Source organism: Vicugna pacos, chromosome 11 (assembly GCF_048564905.1).
Source record: "Vicugna pacos chromosome 11, VicPac4, whole genome shotgun sequence".
NCBI classification, from domain to species: domain Eukaryota; kingdom Metazoa; phylum Chordata; class Mammalia; order Artiodactyla; family Camelidae; genus Vicugna; species Vicugna pacos.
In genome coordinates, this window is record NC_132997.1 from 50,661,487 (window position 1) to 50,681,867 (window position 20,381).

At 49.5% G+C, this 20,381-nt stretch overlaps 1 protein-coding gene across 1 annotated transcript in view; it reads right to left on the minus strand.

Annotated features, from left to right (window-relative positions):
- CDH23 (cadherin related 23) overlaps positions 1-20,381 on the minus strand; it is a 388,627-nt gene that overhangs the window by 185,141 nt on the left and 183,105 nt on the right. The gene's annotated exons all lie outside the window — the stretch shown is intronic.

Here is a 20,381-nt window from a genome sequence, read left to right on the forward strand (position 1 = left end):
ATTGTTTATTAGCTACAGTCTGTGGTATTTTGTTACAGCAGCCCCAGTGGATAAAGGCAGTAACCTTGTTTTGTTCCTTTTGTGCTTATTTTTATGGGCATTTTCTACTCTTTTCTAATTTTCTATATGGCAGTGGTAGAAAGTTTTCTTTTATGATAAATGTAAGTTAAAAACAAAATTCAATTTTAAGAATAAGTCTTTCAGTATTTATTAAAATTTCAAGTATGTACTTAAAGTACCAGCAAAAATCACACACAAACAGCACTGGCTCGAGTGTACCCCCACACTTGCCCCGCTCCCAACTTCGTCTCATGCTCCCCCATGGCACCCCGAGCCCTCACAGTGGCTTCTGCAAGTTCCCCAAATCGCCACGTTCGTCTCTGCCTCCTTGTCTTCCGGCCTTATCTCTTGGCCTCCCCTCGGCCTCCCACGCAGCGCCGGCCCCTCCTCCTCCTCCTCCAGGAAGGTGGTCCTAGTCCCTGTCTCTGACCCCCTCCAGCCCCACAGGCAGTACTAGGGCTCTGTTCTCCGGTTGCTTCCTGTGTGTTGACGTGCTCTACCAAAAAGTTCCCTGAAGATGAGGGCCTCTCACCACCATCCCTCAAGGTCCCTGGCTAGTGCTGGGCACACGGTGGCAAGCATGTTCCTGAAGGATGGCTGCTCCCAGCCCACCTGGGCCCCACACTGCCCTGATGCTTCTCCCACCAGACTGTGAATTCACTTGGAAAACCCCAACTGCACTGCCCTCTCTTCCTCATTAACCAGGGTGTTGCTTCATTCACCTACCGGCTCACTCACTGCCACTCAATCACATATTCAGGAGTCCCCCGGGGAGGCTGTCCTATGGCCAGGCCTTGTGCTGGGCACTGTGGGGGATGCAGAGGTCACTCACTCTGCCAGGAATTCTGACGTTGAAGCACTGACAGCATGGTAAGGGAGCTTTGACACCCCCAAGAATCAGCATCTCAGTTCACAGCAGGGAGAGGCTGTTTACACATAGGAAGGCTCAAAGAAGGAAAGCTTCCCAGAGGAGGTGACATTAATTCTCTACACCACTGTCTAGCTGTGTGACCTTGGGCAACTTACTCAAAACCTCTGTATCTTGGCCTCCTTATTTGTAAAATGAAGATTAAAAAGATCTACCTCATAGAGTTATGAGAATTAAATGAATGTGAAAAGAATTTAGGCATGTACAGGCTTGGAATAGTTCCTGGCACAAATAAGTACTTAATAAATGTTGTTTAAACTGGATCCTGGAAGGTGGAGAGGACTGGGAAAGAGGATAGTTGGACATTAATTCCATAGGTGAGAACTAACACCCAAGCCTTCAACACACAGGGCAGACACCAGGATTGCTCATGGGAGCTGCTGTATCTCCCTGCTCCTCCCCTTCCCCGGCTCTAAAGGGAGCCACACACAGTAGGGGTTTGTCTCCTCTCTTGGACTGATTAGGGGGAAAGTAGAGGGGAGACAATGTCCTTCTCTAACTTTCGACTTTGGGGCAGGGGCTGTTCTTAGCAACCCTGTGGATGATGTCTAGAGGCCCACTCCCACCCAGTCCTCCCAGCCCGCCACAGAGGTTGGCAGAGGCAGGCGGAGAGGCTGCTGCTGATGGCAGAGCCCATTTGGGTCTCATGTCACTCTCAGACTGTGGGCTTTGGGGACTCTGCCATGGGCCAGGCCAGGGAGGGGATGTGACTCCAGCTGCCACCTTGCCTAAGGCTTCCTCCTGTGGCCGGGGTACCCTCCTGCAGGCTTTTGTACAGCTGTCTTTGTGGAGCAGGGAGGACAGGGTTGCAAGGAGGCACGTAAATGCATGGATATAAAGGAGCTTTTTGAGCTAGGAATTCTGCTGCTGGGGAAACAAGAGGCCGAGTGCTTTCATCTGCTCTTCATTAGCAAATCCACTCAGCAAACAATTATTGCACTCCTACAGTGTACCGGGGACACCTTCCAAGGGGGGATGCAGCCCTCAACCTGGTATTCCTGTAACAGGGTGATCAGTGCTGAGGTGGCCAAAGCATGGACAGCACAGGGTGCTTTGGCAGCCGGGTCCTCTGAGCCCCTAAATGCTGAGCTGAAGGGCTGCCCTGAGGCAAGACCTCCAGCCTCCTGCCTCCCCCACCCCAAAGTCCAACATCCGATCATTCCAGATTTTCATATAAATTTATTCGTCTTAATAAAGGAACCTATCAATGTTTAAATGTGATTCAATTTTTATCCTTGCAAGATTTTTCCTATAAATCATTCACAAACTAGAAGCCCCTTGTTGAATGCTGTGCTGTGGTTTTTGGTTTGGAGAAGAAGGTTATCTGTCCCAGCACAATTGGGTCCTCTGCTCAGCACCTTTGCCCTATTCATGACCACACTGCCCATCCCCAACTCAGAGTCTATCCCCAGCTCATAAAATACCCTCTTGCCCAGCCTAGGCACTTTCTCCAACCAACGCAGGCAAACATCCCTCAACTGGTATAATTCAAACTCTGGGACCCTCCCCCAACACACACACACACACACACATACACACACACACTCTTTCTCTCTCTCTTCTTTTTCACACATCTATCTGTGTGGAGTTTACCTTGCAGCCTCCTGCCAAGTACAAGTGACTGCCAGGACCAATAGCCAGAAAGGGTTACACCCAGAGAGTTGACAAGGCCATCTAACTGAGCCACTGGCTCTGATGTCCCTACTGGCACCATGGCAACATCAGTACTCACTGGGATGCTGGCTTAGGCAGGGGCAGGAGGTGAGCCCCATGTCCCAAACAGGGAGGACCAAGGACAGGTCTCATTCAAAGACTGATTGATCAGATCACTCATTCATTCAAGTTTATATGAAGCATCTACTGAGTGCAAGGTGCTGGAGAATCAGCAGAGAAAAGCAGGCAAGTCCCTTCAGTCTCACACATGAGACATACATTCGTGATATAATCACACTACTGAACATGTAAGTACTTGCTAAGTTAAGGCCTCTGAAGGAAAGCAACGTGGAGCAGAGAGGTGGTTACGATTATGCCCTCTGGAGGCAGACTGCCTGGGTTCTGACCACTGCTCTGCTACTTGTTAGCTGGGTGACTTCGGTCATGTTACTTAACATATCTCGGCCTCAGTTTCCTAGTCTGTAAAATGGGGGTAACAACAGTACCGAGAGTGTTGCTGTGAGGATTAAATGAGTTAATACTGTGCCTGGCACCAAGATACCACTGTGGCCCATCTCCACACCCACCCCCAGGAGCCTGTGCCTAGAGCTTTCGCCCAGCAAGAGCACTGAGCCAACCCATCCTCTTGCCAGGAAAGCTTCACAACCAAGGACCCATGGGTGCAAGCTGGCAGCCCTGAGGACAGGCTGACAACAAAACCCTCGGGTCCACAAGGCATTGCACCAGGGCTCTGACCTCGGGATGGGTCACCGCTTCCTTTTTCCCTCCTGTATTCCCCCTCTCCCATCATGCTCCCTTTCCCAGGGGGCTGTGGGCGTGCAACCGCATACACAGGTATCTTTGCCATCCTGGAAACTGATACCACCCTGTCAGCTCTCTGGTCTCCCAGACATTGTTTATCTAAGTCCCAGGGGACCAGGGGGCTGGGGCAGACCATGGGGGATGCCTTTCACCTGTTCAGCCCTCACTGCTGAGCAGAAGGGCAGCTGCTTCCCCTGGGTCGACAGGTGCTATCCTAGGTGTGCGTGGATCTACCTGGTAGGGGAGGGGCTCTCGGGGGAGCGGGGCTGCACCTTGGGCACCCTAAGGCCTCTGAGAACTGGCGGCTTAAGGCGTTCACACAAGAGAAGAAGCAGGTCATTGCTGGCCCTGCTGGTAATCCTGGGGGCAGCCACCTCCTCTAAGAGCTTCAGACATCAAGACCTTTTCAGATTTTGCAAGAAGGAGGCTGTGAAGACGTGAATCAAGTCTGCAAAAGCACAAAGGCTGCTGAGGGGGAGTCACAGCCTTCTTTCCCCTGTTTATTCAAAAATAGTAGCTACAATTTACTGAACACTAACCTGTGCCAGGCACTGAGCTAAGCTGTTTGCACAACTGTGTTACTCGGTCTCCATAATAATGTTAGAGGAAGCTCTCCCATGTTGTGTGAGGAAGCAGCCCCAGAGGCGTTCAGCGACTTGTCCCAGGTCATGTGGCTGGTGAGTGGCTAGCTTGGACTGAGATACATGCCTCTCTTTTTCTCCTTACAGGCATTCACCACCACCCCCCCTCCATCGTTGCACCCACTCTGCACCTGGCCCTGTGCTAAGGAACAAGGGGAGACACAGAAGAGATCATCATTCTTCATAGAACAAGGTGGCAAGGAAGTTGCTTTTTCCTCAAGGGGCAGTCCTAGCTAAAAAACGCTATACATTCTGGAAAGTTCCAGATACATTTCTCATAAAATGATAGTATTTTTCCCACAATTAAAAATTTTATAAAATCAATAGATTCATGTACTGCATGCGCAATTAAACATTTAAAAGTATTGAGCTTATAATCAAAAAGAATCTGAAAAAGAATATATGTATATAATGAATCATTTTGCTGTACACCTGAAACCAACACAACATTGCAAATAACTACTCCTCAACAAAAAAATTATTTTAAAAAATATTGAACTTATCCTATTTCAATGTCCTTAAAAAAACTGACTCCCTTTCCAAACTTTCTGTCTTTACTGGTGACAAAAATGATAGAGCTTTCCATAGCATCAGCAGGTCTGTGTGGCGATGTCCTTCAGGTGTGGGCGACGAGGGCCTGCAGTGGGGACTGGAGTGGGAAGGCAGGGCCGCAGAAAGACGCTGTCAGCACAAAGGTGGTGAAATACTCAGGGTGCTGGCAAGGCTGCCTTCAAAGTAGACCTATGGCTCCAGTGAGGATGTCCAGGAAAATTCAGACAGAAAGGCCGTGTTCAGAGAGGCAGGTGGGAAACCAGTATAGCCAGGTGCAAGAGGCAGGAAAGAGGGATGATCCCAGAAAGAGCGGATAGCAGGATCAAATAGTGTTAAGAGAGAGGCTCAGGAGACGGAAGACCAGGTGAAGGCCCCTGTTTGGATCTTCAGATGCCCCCCTGGGGTCAGACTGTGAGAAACTGTGGCTGAGTAGGGCTCAGACCTGAGGACTGCGAGTGCAGACGCTGCTGCAGGAGTTTGGTGTGAAAAACAAGGAGAGTGCGGAGTGGCAGCTAGAGGGCGCAGCAGAGTCTAACAAAGGGCTTCTGTTTCATAGACGGTCAAAGGCAGAGGGGAGGAAGTGGGAGAGGGAAACTGATAGGAGGATGTAGGGGGGTTAGGGGAGATGGTTAGACTTGGGGAGCAGGGGGCAGCTCTCTTTTTAGGCTGTGGGGGGCTCACCCTCCCACCTCGTTCCTTCGAAGCTAGCAGGCTCTCTCCTTCCCCAGGTGCCCCTCCTCTCCGCTCCTGCCAAATCTCATCACTCCCACATCTTGTCCCCTTGTTATCTTGCCAGCAGCATCTTGACCCACGGCAGAGTCAGGTCTGGGCGAAAAGCAGTTTAGTGAGTGGCTGATGGTGCGTGTGGGAACACAGGCTGATGACTTTCAATTGCTTTGTCTGCTCCGCTGGGCTGACAGCAACCACTGCCCTCTGAGTTAAAGGAAAACCAATGGCTCCCACCTTGGTCCTTTCTGTTCTTAAGACACACCACCAATGTCGCCGGCCTCAGGAAGCCAATCCGGGAGGCTCCACACTCTCTCTCACTCCACTGAGCCCCAGTGCTGGGCTAGCACCCTCGGAACAGCCCTGTGCTGTGGGGCCTCCCTGGTTCTCACATCCACAGACTCAGGGGGGCCTTGAGGATAAGAGCTAGGGTCTCATGCTTCCATCCCCTGCAGTACCCAGAGCGATGCTCATTACCTATCTGCTGGATCACCTGAAGTTTCACTCCCCGCTCTGCAGGGATTAGGAAGGGTCAGTGAGTACACACTAGTAGGCGGGGGTGTACTCTGGTCCTGGCCTATACTGGGCCATGGGGTTGAGAAAAGAAGAAAAAAGCCATGTATATGAGGAGCTTATGGTCTAGTTGGTCTTCGGGGCCCAAGCATCCATCCACTCAAATGCCAGTCCTCAAATGGATGAGAGGACCAGTGGGACCCTAATCCCTCACCTGGCCTCTGACCTGGTCACCTGGCCCTCCCCCGGGAAGTAAGCAGAACTGGGGTTTGCACCCCCTTCCCCCTAGTGGTCCCTCTTTCAGCTGAGGTTTCTGCCTAGAGTCTGTTATATCAACACCTGAGTGAAGACCGCCTACTGCGCGTGAACTCGCAGGATGAGAAAAAGACCTGGGTGACAACAACAGATCTGCCGCTTACCAGCTGTGAGACCCCCTGCAAACTGCAAATTCCTCTAAGCCAAACCCCTCATCTGTAAAGTGTGGATAACAGCTCCCATCTCATGGGGTTGTGTGAGGATCAGGTGTGATCATGTATGTAAAGCACCTCTTGTGGGGCCTGTCTTGGTTCCCATTCCTTCTTTCCCTATTCTGCCTGTTTTCTGAATAGAAGAATCAGACCAGGTGAGTCCCAACCGTAGCCCATTTTATCCACAGTGAGTTGGGAGCGGCTCCCCCCACAACAGCCAACATGTACTGTGCCTGGCACTGTTGCAAGTGTTTTAAATATATATCTTTTTCAATTTTCATAAAATTCCAGTGAGGTAGGTACAATTATCCCCATTTTCCAGACGAGAAAACTAAAGTGCAGAAAATAACAGGCATTAGGTCAGGGTAAGGGGTGGAACAAGGAGTTAAACTTGGCTCTCACTAAGCTAAGGAGTTCATGTCCTACCCTGAGGCCCCTGGGTTTTCCTCCTCCCCTCCCCTCCGCCTTCCCCCCGCACCCCCCACTTTCCACCAGGGGTAGCCTGTTAAACAGCTACATGTGTGCTGCCTATGCCGCCTGAGCAGATGGGACAAGCTGGCCGGCAGGCCCATCACTGTCCAGTGGAGCCATATAATTCTGACTGGTATAGAATTGTATCACTGCATAATGAACACTGGGAGTTAGTGTGAGATATGGGCTTTGGGCAAGATAGCTTATGAATTAAAAATTGTGACTTAGCTACCTGCTGACAAAAGGGGCTGTTTCCTGGGGGGCATCGGGGCTGGGCTGCATTGAACAGCTCCATGGCCAACATATGGCAAACAGCGGTGTGTGTTTACCTCACCTTTCAACCAGAGAAGGAGGCGCAGGCTGAGAGCTTGCTACCCCTCCCAAGGAGCGGCAATGAGGGGGCAGATTAGGCCTACCCTCTCTCCAAAGCTTTCCTGAAGCCACCTGGGAAGTTCTCCCTGTGGATCTTTGCTGGGTGCCTTGTCTGTATTCAGGTAGCAGCTCAAAGGTCACCACCACAAAGGAGCCCTCTCTAGTCACCCCACTATCCCACTCACTCACCACTCTCTGCTCCATTACCCTGTTTCATTTCCTTCAAAGCATTTCTACTTTCTGAACCTCTCTTTTCATCCGTTTATGTGTTTGCTTATTGTCTGTCCCCCTGCACTGGAATATAAGCTCCAGGAGGGCAGGGACTGGTTTCCCTAAGTGCCCGGTGATACATAGCAGGTGCTCAGCAAAGCCTTTTAAATGAATGCATGGGCTGCAGCAGGGGTGTCAGGGAGCCGCTCTAAGGCTAGTGTAAAAGGCCGCAGGACAGAACGCTGCTGGGGTGACTTATAATGCCACACATCACAGAGACCACAACTGCACCAGGGCTATGAGGAAGGGTCAGCCAATTAGCAATTCCACCTCAAGCTATCACAGCCTCCCGATGCACCCACAGTGACATGTTTGTTTGAGCTGAGTGTGTCTTGTTAATTACAGTTATTACCATCCAGTCAGGGAAAGATGACCTTTGAGCCCCCCAGGCAGGTGGGAATTGCAGTCTGCTTGTCTTGTAGGCGTTTCACAGAACGACGGTTTTCATCAAGCTCAAGTACACCAACAAATGATCCCCTCTCCTAATAAGACCACAAACTGGACTCTGACTAATCTGCTCATAACTGGCTCCAATTTATGAAACATTAACCTGAGTAGCCAAGGATAGTAAAACCTATTATGTTAGGGTTGCTAAGGGTCAAGCCAAGCCCCTTTCACCCACAGCGGTGCCCAGCTCCTTGTCTGCAGGGGAAGGGCAGCCATTGGTCCTTGGAGGACACTTTAATAGGGATCAGCAAGACATCACCAGGGGCCAGGGCTGGGATCAGAACCTCCCCATTTCCTGGAAAACCTTTATTCTGCAACCAGGGGAATTTCTCCAAAGGGAATAATAACGAATGTGCCCACAGGTACAGCTACCAGGACTTTACTATGGTGCTGTTTACCAAGGAAAACTGGGAACAACCTAAATGTCCAACAATAAGAATTAATTACGTTACAATATGAAATTCAGCCAGCCGCCAAAAATAATGTTGCAGAAGTTTGTGACTCGAAAAGATAGATGTTTAACGCATTTTTTTCACCCAAAGGAGTCACAAAATAGCATAGTTCTATAAAACACATTTTTGTTTATATATATATATATATAAATATACATACAAAGGAATGAAATGTTGACAAAGTGTTAACAAAGATGATCTCCAAGTGGTGATGTGAGAACAGGGTTTCTTAACCTCAGCTCCCGTGACATTTGGGCTGGACAACTCTTTGTTGGGAAAGACTGCTCCATGCATTGTGGGGTGTTCAGCAGCACCCATACCCTCTAGTCACTAGAGACCAGTAGCACTCCTTTTCCCAGTTGTGACAACCAATAAACTTTCAGACCATTGCTAAATGTCCCCTGCGGTAGGAGGTAGGGAGCCAAATCACTCCTGGTTGAGAACCATTGCCCTAGAGCCATTTCAACTTTTCCTTTTTGATTTATGTGAATTATATTTGTAAAAAAAAATTACACAAGTGCCTTTAAAGAATCACCCCCCAAGTTCTAGAACTAGATAGTGGTGATGGTTGCACAACATGGTGAATGCACGGAATGCCACATTAAAATGGTAAATGTTATGTTATATATATTTCCCGCAAAATACTCCCCAATGTTTGATAATGTGTGTCTATGTGTTCTGAGTTGGTGCTAGATGTGAGCTGATTTGGAAACAGATTTGTTTTAATGAATAATTTTTCCTCTACCTGGGTTACTATCATGACTAAATGATTTGCTGAATTTAATCTCCCTGAGGACAGGGACTTTCCCCCGCTGTGGTCCTGCTTTCTCAGGCAGGGAGAAGAAAGGCATTTACTCGAAGAGGAGTTTGCAAGGCACCGGAGAGGCTGAGCAGCCTAAGATGAGGTCTCTGCACCCAGGTGGCGTCCAGTCTAGATGAGGAAGCAGCACCTATGCCAAGGAGGTGTCCCGCCCCACTAAGGCAGCTCAGGGGGCTCCTCCGCCAGGCCTTGGTGGGGCGGGTTTGGGTCAGTATGGAGAGGGAGAGGACATTCTGAGCAAAAGGGTGGAGGGGGACAGTCATTTCCCAGGTGGGGAGTCAGTAGGAGGAGCTGAGTTCACATGAAACAGTAAGGAGTGACTGATGCCAGGAGGCAGGAGCCTTGATTACTGGGTAAGTAGTTCGGATTTGTGTCCACAGCCATGGGGAGGCCCTGAAGGCAGGAAGGCCTGGTGGTGATGAGGGCACAGACTAGATGATAGCAGTGAGAAAAGGAGCAATAACAAGGGCCACTTATTGCGGGTTCTAAGCAATTCCCGTGCATTGGTCAATTACTCTTCACAGCATCTCTGTGACTGTCATCATCATCACCCCCATCCCCATTTTACAGGTGAGAAAACCGAGACACAGAGAAATTAAGTGACTTGCCTGAAGTCACACTATTGGTAAGTGGCAGAACCAGGATTCAAGTCCGTCTGACTCCAGAGCCTGTAGGCTTCATTCACATGCCAGGCTGCCCCTGAGAGACAGGGAAGGTGCATGCTTCTGCCCGCAGGCAGAGCACTTCTGAGCTCACTGGATCCTCGACACCCTGCAAGACCAGTACAGCTACCCCACTTATCAGATGAGGAAACTGAGGCTCAGTCAGGGAAGTGACACATCCAAGATCACCTAGTTACTCAGTGACCATGCTGGGATTAGAATCTGGATCTTTTGGGTCTCAAATGGCCCTCAGAGCGGCTGCATGTGAGGCAGGAGACTGGCCAGGACATGAGCATGGTGAGGAGAAGGAAAGCAGAGGCTGAGGGTCCCTCAGGGACCCACCCGCTCACTTGCCGGGGGGCTGGTTACCTCCAGGGCCTGGGACAGGTGGGCTTGGGACACCCATGCCCACCCTCAATTAGAGCCCCTCCTTGGGCCAAGGGTGGGCGCCTAGGTGCGCTGGGTCCCTCGGCTGTGTTCCCCTGAGGACCGCCTGTTCTGCCTGCCGCAGACCGGCCCACATAATTCACCTGAGGCTTGGCACTCAAGAGAGCGTCAGGGCTCTGGGAGATTTACAGGCTCCGATAAAGCCATCTCAGCCCTCGCATAAGAAGCGTTTGATATTTGATGATCTGAAAGGCCTTGTCCCAGAGCGGGAGTGTGAGGCGGGTAAGGAGGAGGGGAGACACTTAAGAAAACAAAGAGGACAGTGATCAGATGCCCAAGGAGAAGGAGGCACGAAGGCGGGGTAGGTGCTGTCTGTCATCTTGGCGAGGCCGTTGCCCTCTCCTCTAGCACTTCTGCACGACCCAGCAGTGAGATGTGGGGAAGGCAGGCCCAGGGGATGGGGCTTCTAGGGGAGTGGGGCACCAGAGAGCACCTACCACACTACAAAGCTTCTTTGTCCTAGGCACGGCAGGGGGCAGGAGTTGGTAATGGGTAATGGCCCCAGGGAGCCCACCATCTAAGGGGGAATACTGGTCACCCCTGGGGAAGGACAAAGCATATACATAAAGAAGCAGACTGAAAAACTCATAAAGGGCCTGACATGAAGTTAGGAGACTAGATTCACACTTTTGGGCCTGTGAGCCTCTCTGAACCTCAGTTTCCTCATTGTGGGTGAGAACACCTGTGCTACTCACAGGGCTAGTTGGAGGTTCAATGGGATAAGGAATCAGAAAATGCTTTACAAACTATAAAGTGCTGAGTCTATGTTGGGTATGTGTCAAGGATAGTGAACCAGGTTCCTGGGGCAGGTGGAACAAAGCGGTGCCTGGAACTGGATGATGTGAGACAGGGAAGAACATGGCGAAGAGGGGCAGGGTGGGGTGCAACGCCAGCTGAAGGTTACGCTGAAGTTTGCGGGAAGAGGCTTGGCACTCCTGAAACTTCCCTTCCGATGCTATTTCCCAGGGTCTAACCTCTTCCTCTCAATGCCACTTGTTCAGTTCCTTGCCTTACTATCTTCATGATCGTGTGGGGAAAACTGCAGCACCAGAGAGCCCTGAGCTCGAATCCTAGCTCTTCTACTTCTGGTCATGTGACTTTGGGCAAGTGACCTCACCTCTATGAGCCTCAGTTTCCTCACCTGCCGAACAGGGATAACAGTCATAGAAGGTGCCTCCTGGGGTTGCTGGGAGGATTCAACGAGACAAAAAGCTGCCCCTGCCTTCGGCCCCAAGTGCTGCAAGTTCCGGAGTGAATGACTTTCAGATCTGGGAAGGAGAGCCCATCACACACACCTTGAGCTGGATAATTTATGAATCAAATTGTGCTCCGTCAGGCCTCCGCAGCCCAGAAATAGATGTGGTCGGACGAGGTTCAGGGAGCCAGCCTCAGACACAGTTATCTTCATAGAAACTGGCCACCAGCTGGCAGAACCAGCCCGGACAACTGACCTTGAGGGGCTCCCTGAGAGCTGCGAAGCCTCCCTCAGCCTGGCCCCTGCTGAGTCCTGAAGAGAGGACAGAGATCTGCCTAGAGCTCAGGAGGCCAGCTGGTGATCCTGGGCAAATTACTTTACCTCTCTGGGCCTCAAGGTCCTCCCCTGTTTAAAAAACAGGGAGCTTTTCTATGGCAGTGATTTTCACTTTTTGTTTTAGTAGCAAATCCTCTTCTCAGACAAAATCTCGTACAGAAGCCCGGTATATAAAACAACTAAAACCAGAGCTTTCTGCCCTGGCTGAGGCAGATGAGGGGGGCTAGGCTAGGACGTAGGACATAGTCTAGGACACTAAGCAAACCCCTCACCCTTAGAGAGGGTCCTGAGGGACGGGGTTGGGAACCTGGGGCCTCAGGGAACCTGGAAGTCCCCATAAACTTGGTTTTAGGATTCCATGGTTGTCTATGAGCCAAAGATGCACAGGGACTGACATCATATGGGTTCCCCAAGGACCAATAAATGCTGACCAGGCAGGTAAGGTGAGACATTCAGAGGATCAACATGTCTTCCTCTGGATCTGATCTTTTTGATAAGGACAGATGTTGTAGTGGCTGGGACCAGGGCTAAAATTTCAGCACCACTCCTCACAAGCTGTGTGATTGTGGGCAAGTTACCTATCCTCTCTGGACTTTAGTTTCCTCAGCTGTAAAGGGGAGGGATAATACTTGTCTCACAGAGCTGATGGGAAGACAAAAGCAGGGAATGCATCTATTTAGTACAGCACATAGTAAGTGCTCAGTAAATATTAGTTGTTATAAATTCTTTCGGAGAAGGCAAGAAACTTGACACTCGACATATCCCATGCAGCTGAATCCTCACAACTTCATCTATTAGTAAACTGAGGTGAGAGACAAAAAAATTTGCCCGAAGTTACATGGATGGTTAAGTGGTTGAGCTGAGATTTCAACCCACAGTATTCAATGCCAAAGCCTGTCTTCTTTCTCCTACTCCTCCCTAGGAACATTGCTCCTAGAGGCCCCACCAGGAGAGCTCCAGCTTGTGGCAGGCCCAGTTTTCCAATGTTGGAGGGTTTTCCAGCATCTGGTCAGTGACTCAGAGTGTGACATCAAAGCAGATGTTTCTGGTCAGGGAATGACTGGGGGAAAAACTACACTTTTAGTTAACTACAAAACCCATCAACAACATGGAAAACAAATCCTGCATTCTCCCGAAAATGAGTCAGAATCATCATGTTCACATAAAAAAATGGCAAATTTGTCCTTTGGGGTGAGAGTCCCCACTCTGAAAACTGGAAGGGTTTCCCAGAGGGTGCCCCCAGGAACTCTCATGCATGGGGAATAGGAAAGGCCAACTTTTAAAAAGTTTTGTGGTCAAATAAATTTGGGAAATGTTGAACAGGTTATCTTCATTGCAGGACTTGTCAGAGCCTTTAATGTGCCAATGTGGATTGTGACTTGCCAGGACAAGGATGTTGTGATGTGGTGGCTTTCCAACTTATGTGGCCACAGAACTCTTTTTGCAAAGGTTCTCTTGAGTGGTGGTGTGGGAAACCACTGAGGAAATTGAAGGTAAAAAGAGAGCTGTCCCCACAGTTACCTCTGAGCACACAAGGTAGATGTGTCCAGTATCAGAGGTGGAAAATGGAAGACGCTGACAACCCATCAGGTTCAATCTTCTCCTTCTCCCCTGGGGAACTGAGGGTCAGAGATGAAAAGTAACTTGGCTGACATCACACAGCAAGTTAGAGGCAGAGCTGGTACCAGACAGATTGACCTCAAGTCTGGCTCAAGTCTGGGGGCCCATTCAGGTCACAGTTGGAGATGGATCCCAGACCTGTTGTGGGTCCCCTGGCAGCTCTGGAAGCACACTTTAAAAAAACTGAGCTTTTTACTTCGGAAAATTTCAAAGACAAACAACGTAGAGAAAAGAGCACAAGAAAGCCCTGTGCACCCATTGCCCAGCCTCAGGAATTAGCAACATTTTGCCAATCTTCCTTCTTTTAAACTCAGCCCCCCAACACCACGATTCCCCTGCAGTTATTAGAGCAAATTCCAGTTTATTCTTAAATACTGTATACATCTCTGATAAGGATTTATTAAATGTGGCCAAATATGCCATTATCCTATGAAACAAAGCCAATGATTCCTTAATGTCACCTAAGACAGACCACATGCAAGTTGGGGCTCATTTTTGAGGCTGACATCAGGTTTAGAGACGGTTACCCTTTCCACTCAGTCCTCAGAGACCAAGCCTCTGAGATTACTGAAAATGAAAGCAAAGGTACCTTTAACAATACCCATCAAGTTCCATTTCTTAAACAAGAACAAAAAAGAGGAGCAAAAAAGATCAGACGCAAATATGGTAAAATGTCATCCAGTGTTATCTGAGTGGTGAATACATAGGGATGTGCTATGTCAGTTTCTGTAATTTTCTAAATATTTAATATTTCACATTTGCCAGTGATCTGGGCTCTGCTTCTCTGATGAAGGATGGGGTCCTAGACTGGTGTGTGTGTGGGTGTGTGGGTGTGTAGGTGTGTGTGTGTGTGTGTGTGTGTGTGTCTGGAGTCCTGGACTGGTTTTGTGTGTGTGTGTGTGTCTGGGGTCTTGGACTGGTTTTGTGTGTGTGTGTGTGTGTGTGTGTGTGTGTGTGTGTGTGTGTGGTGGGTGGGGTAAGTGACCATTTCATCCTGGAAGCCTGGCTTCCAGAATGCCCCCATCTTCCCAGCTTGAGCATTAGCCCCGGATGTCACACTACGTCCCCAGGCCCTGGCCCAGTGCCCCACACCAATGGGTGTTCAGAATGCTTGATGAGTGAGCCTAGCCAGGCAGGGAGGGGTGTCCTGAGACACTTCTGTCCCCTTGGCTCAGACAGGGAGAAACTTCTGCTGAGCAAGCAAGAAACAGGAAAAAGAGACATCCTTGCCTTTTTTGGCCAAGGAGGAGGGTCAGCCACCAAAATCTTTGCAAGGCCTCTGACACTTTTTTTGACAGAGGCCACAGGTCAGGTTTCTTCCCACTGGACTGCCCTCAGGATGCGTGGCCTGGAGTCCTTCTCAATTACTGGGCTGGGTGGGCTACAGACCTCTACTCCCTTGGCAGAAGGGCAGTTTCCTTGGGAAGCTCCCAGCACAGCTGAAGGGATGGGCACCCCATGGTACCCGTACTCCAAGCCCTGTGAACGGATACTTCTTGTGGCCGGGAGGGGAAGCAAAGGATCTTGCCAGAGACAGATGCCATCCCTTTGGGGGATGTTTTGCAAGCTTGAGACTCTCAGTGCCCATGGAAAAGAGGAAGTAAGCCCTTTGTTTGTGAAGGAAGCTCCCGGCATTGCCCCTGGCACCCAGCAGCACCTCTGAGCCCAAATAAACAAGTGTCAGCCCGGGCCAGAACGGAGGGCAGTCTTTGATCTTTGGCCCCCTCTCACCGTTGCCCAGATGTGCCCACTCTCCCTCCCAGCACTCGGCCCCAAGAATGCCAGCTGTGGCAGCCCCAGCCTGCAGCTCCCCCGTCGGGAGATGACTTATGGCTTTAATTACTGAGAGCCGGGTGTGAGCCTCAGGAAGGAGCCAGCCCCACCAGGCTCTGTTCCTGTCGACGAGGGGCTGCCAAGTTGGCGAGGGCGGTCCTGCATGCTGCCACGCTGTCCCCCGCTCTCTGGGTGGTGACCAGGCTCTCCCTTCACTTCTGGGATGTCTTCAGCCTGCCCACCTGCTCTGAGAATGGGGTGAAGCAGGAACATGGATGTGGTAGGGGGTATGGGCAAAGCAGCTCTGAGGCCAGCCCGTGAGAGCCTTGTCTTGAGAGCTGTCGGGGAGACGCAGGAGGGATGAGCCAGGGCAAGGAAGAGCCGGCCAGGCCCAGACGGGCTCAGGACGATGACCAGGCCCTCTGGAAGGAGAAAGAAGCTGGGATGGTATGGAAAAGAGGAATGAGCAGCTGGATAGACAAATGGATGCAGCTGAGATGGTTCTCATGATGAACCCTCCAGGTTGTCTTTCACCTGGCCACCCAGGGGCCTTCCAGCTAGTCTCCCTGCTTCTCCGCTTGCTCTCTCTCCAGCCCATTCTCCACCCAGCAAATCTTTCCGTGATCTTTTAAAAGCCTGATGCAGATCAAGTTACTCCATTCTAATGTCTTCCTGGTGCAAACAGAATAATCCCAACTCTTCATCCCGGCCTGCAAGACTCTGTCCAACTCTCTGATCTCACTTCTCACTACTAATCCTCTACTCCCCACCACACCTGAACCTCGTCGAACCTCTTTTTCCAATTTTCTGTTTCTTAAATATATCCAGCTCACTGTTGCCTTAGGGCCTTTGTACATGCTGTTTCCATTGCCTGAAACTCTTTTTCCCCAGCTCCACATGACTGTGTCCTCCATTGTTGCTCAGGCCCCTCTCAAATGTCACCATATCACAGAGGCTTCCCCCAGCCACCCCAGCTAATAGCTGTAGCCTATTCTTCATCACACCCCATCCCCTGTTTGATTTTCTTGTAAGCCCTTGTCACTCTCTAAAATTATCTTTTGCATTCATTTGTTTGATTATTAATTTTCTGTCTTTCTCATTAAACTATAGGATCCATGAGGGCAACAGCTTTATCTGTCTCATTCATGACTGTGTTCCCAGAAGCTGGTACATGAGAAGTTTTAGATAAATATGTATGAATAATCAAATTAGCCCAAATTCTTTGTGTTATAAAAAAGGACAAGGACCTTCACACTGCCCAGCAAGCTAGAGGCAGAGCCAGTAGACAAGCAGCAGCTACTCTCACCTCTAGGACCAGGCCCCCTTCCTTGCTCTCTTAACAGCTTCCTGCACCTGTGGTAGCTTCAGGGCAGAGCAGGTGGGGAGCAGGGAGGGGGAAGAAGTCACGATGGGGGAGAGCTAGGGCAGAGAGCTGAAAGAGCTAGGTTGGGAATCGGGTAACTCCCTCACTGCTCTGGGCCTTGGTTTTCTCATCTGCGACTTGGGATGGTTGGACTGGATGATATCTGGGTCCCTGTAGCCTGTGACAGGTGAGCCCTGTGAAACTGGGCCCCCAGAATTGGGAGGAAGATGGAGATGGGCAAGGGGAAAGGTAGGAGGCACAATGGTACCTCTTCTGCTCCCCTCCCTCCCAGATCCCAGCACCACTGTGGGCTCTTGCCCAGGCCACATTATCAATCTCCCTCCACCTGGAGAACACCCCGAAATGAAATTCCTATTGGCGTGAGGCCTGTGATATAACAAGTCACTCGCTCTGCCTGGGAAATGAAAGATGATAAGGCAGAGTTCCTGGGACAGAGGCGATCTCCATAAATCTGCCAGAGAGTGCTGGGATTACTTTGTGGGATTAATTATCTGTCCTTCAAACAAAGACCTGACCTCAGCGGCCGAATGTCCCCAACATGTGAGGGAGGGAGCCTTGGGTGGTTGTGGTGGGGGCGGTTGCTGGGCTGAGAGGCAGGCCACGGGGCGGGCTGCACAAGCGGGCACTGTAACATACCAAGTCAGCGCTTCGCTCCCCCTGTAAGACCCTACGCGGCTTCCTCTGGCCCAGCACACCAAGTCTACCTGCTTCCAACACTTTCTGCAGCTTGGCCCTTCTTGACTTCCAACAACCACCTCCCCTCCCATTTGTCTTTCACACTTGCCCAGGGCCACCCTACCTCATCTCCTCTCCTAGCTACACCCCTACTGTCCAGAACTGGGGGGCCTTCCTGCTATGGATGGGTAAGTTCTATGTACAATAGACAGAATAAGGACTAGACCAGGAGCAAGTTCGGTGTTTCCTGAGCTTTCTGAGTCTCAGTTTAGCCATCCATAAAATGGGAGCAGCACAGGCAGGGTCTGTACATGATGGAGTTGTCATGAAGATCGAATGGGGCAGCAAAGGCCCGAGGAAAGTTCATGGACTTCAGAGTCACATAGACCTGCCACTGCTTGGCATGGCATGACCCTACATGTTACATAACCTTTCAAGTCTATTTCCTCATCTGTGAAATGGGGACACCGGTACAGCTTGTTGTCAGCATAGATGCAGCCTCTGTAGAGGGCCAGGAATGACATCCTTGGGAGGGGTTCCACTGACATCCTAACGATGGCTGCAAGAGGAGTGTGGTCACAGCAGCTTTCTGTATTCTGCCCTCACCCGAGGCTGGTCCCTCTCCCTGTCGAGCTCACACTGTGTATGAATCTCCTCCCACCCCTGAGTGAAGCTGAGCAGAAGGTACCACTTTTGGAGCCAGGCAACATCAGTGCTAATCACAGGGAGGCTTTTGAGGGCCAGGCTCCATGAGAGCCAAGTCTCAATTAGTGGTTCTGAGTCACGAGGGCCATGGAAGAAAGACAATTGGTATAGCCTTTGGTTCCCTGGAAAAATAAGGAGGGGATTCAGTGATCACCATGATGGGGAGGAAGAGAATGCAGATAAGTAGGCAGATGCATGTGGACCCGAGCCAACCAGGCGGCCGTAGCCCAGAGGCGACACGGTCCTGGGCATGGGGTGGGGGACAGTGGGTCAGAGAGAAAATGACAGCTGAGCTGGTTGGTAAGCATGAACCTCCTGTGAGAAAAGGAATGGGAGAGACCAACCTGTTTCCATCAGCTAAGCAGACAGGGCAAGTTGGGTGGCCAGGGAAGGCTTCCAGAGGCCGTGAGTGGGAAGATGAGGCTTAATGGAGGGGAGGAGTATAGAGACCGATAACGGAGGAACAGGCAGACTAATTAGGTAAATAGGATGACACAGGCTCCTCTCTGCTCTTCTCAATTGCCCTTCTTTCAAGAACGTGCAGTGAAAAGCAGTCACTTCTTCGAGGTGATGTCAATGAACTTGGGAACAATAGTCATTTACTAAACACTTACTATATGCCAGGCATTGTGCTAAGTAAAAGCACTGCTGTCTCTGAGGCAGGTGTTTTAACCTCAGTTTACAGAAGTGATTTGTCAAGGTCCCATGGGCAGCTGAACTCAAGAGTCAGGATCTGAACTCAGATCTATCTGATCCAAAGCCCTTAGCTCCTACCACAGCATACGGGCGTCAGAGCCACTTCTCAGGGAGCCTCTTGTGGGTCATTTTGTCCTGTAGGTGGCATATCCCATCACCCCAGATTAGGTCAAGTTAGGAACAGGGTCCATACCTCCTGACTCCTTGGCCACTGTGCCTATAGCATGGCCGGAGGCTGAGGTAGGTGCTCTGAGTCCCAGAGAACCAAGACGAGAAAGAAACAGCTGGGACTTCCTGGGCATGGAGTGAGTGAAGGATATAAGTAACAGTGGAGTTTGATTTTTTAGATCTTGAGACCACCTACACCCCTTTGAACCCTTCCCACCCTACTGGACTCCAGATTTGACTTCCAAAACTGGAGTCCAAATTGCCTAGATCCAAATCCTGGCTCTGATGTTTACAAGCTGAGTGGCCTTTGGAAAGTTACTTAACCTCTCTGAGCTTAGTTTCCTCATAAAGTAGCAACAATGATAGTACCTCCCTCATTCGGGTAATGTGAGGAGTAAATGAGTAAATACACACTCGCTGCTTAAAGCAGTGCCAGGAACATGGTGATGACCCAATTAACATTAGTAAATGTTATTGTAGTTGCTTTTTCCACTTTACCCTCCATCCTAGATTCTTTCTTCTCCCAAAGAAATGCCAATCCAGTGCTTTGCTAAATGTCCCTGAATATGCACGTATGTGCATGTTAAATACTTCCTGTTGCTATGGATTTTTAACTTACAGACATGGTATTACGCTATTCCACTCTATTTCATTTATCACTCAATATTAGGTTTTAAAGATTTGTCTATTTTGCTGTCTATACATTATAGTTGAACCCTATGAAATTGCTGACATTTGGCCATTTTTGACCTATAAAAATGGTGATTTAACCAAACAGTGTGTGGCTTCTAACTGATACAGAGTATTCTCTAGTGTAGTGGTTGGCAAATCTTTTCAGTAAAAGGCCATAGTAAATATTTCAGACTTTGTAGGTTAAGAGGCAAAATTGAGGGCATTATGTTGGTACTTATTTAACGAGAGAAAACAAAATTCCAAAAAATTTTTGATGTAATTTGAAATATAACAATAATTACAAAAAAATTTTTGTAGTACCAGTTGATTAGTAAAAAGAATGGAATTTTGGGGAGCAAAGGATAATACTTCCCTTAGGTGGAGTTTAAAGGTAGTGCTTACTACTTTAGAGACAACGTGAAAATACTCATCTTCAAAACCTATTCTTAGCTTGTAGATCACACGGTAACAGGCAGAGGGGAGGCCTGGCCCGTGTGCCCATGTTGGGTATGAAGACTTGGTCACTGTAATTACCACTTGCATTTCTCTCTAATTTCTAGTCAGTTTCTGTACCTCTACTTATATCCACTAATCACTGGGGTTTCCCATTCTGCAAATATACTTCACCTATTTTTCTACTGAATTTCCCAATCTTTTCCTATTGATTTGCAGGAATTCCTCATATATTCTAAATATTAGTCCCTTGTTCATTTTAAGTGTTGCACAAATCCCCTCCACATCATCTGTTGCTAACTTTGTCTCTATATTCCTATTGAATTGGAATGTAGATCAATTTTTCATCTATGACATGTGCTCTTTGGGTACTAAGAAGTCCTTTCCAACTACAAGGTCAC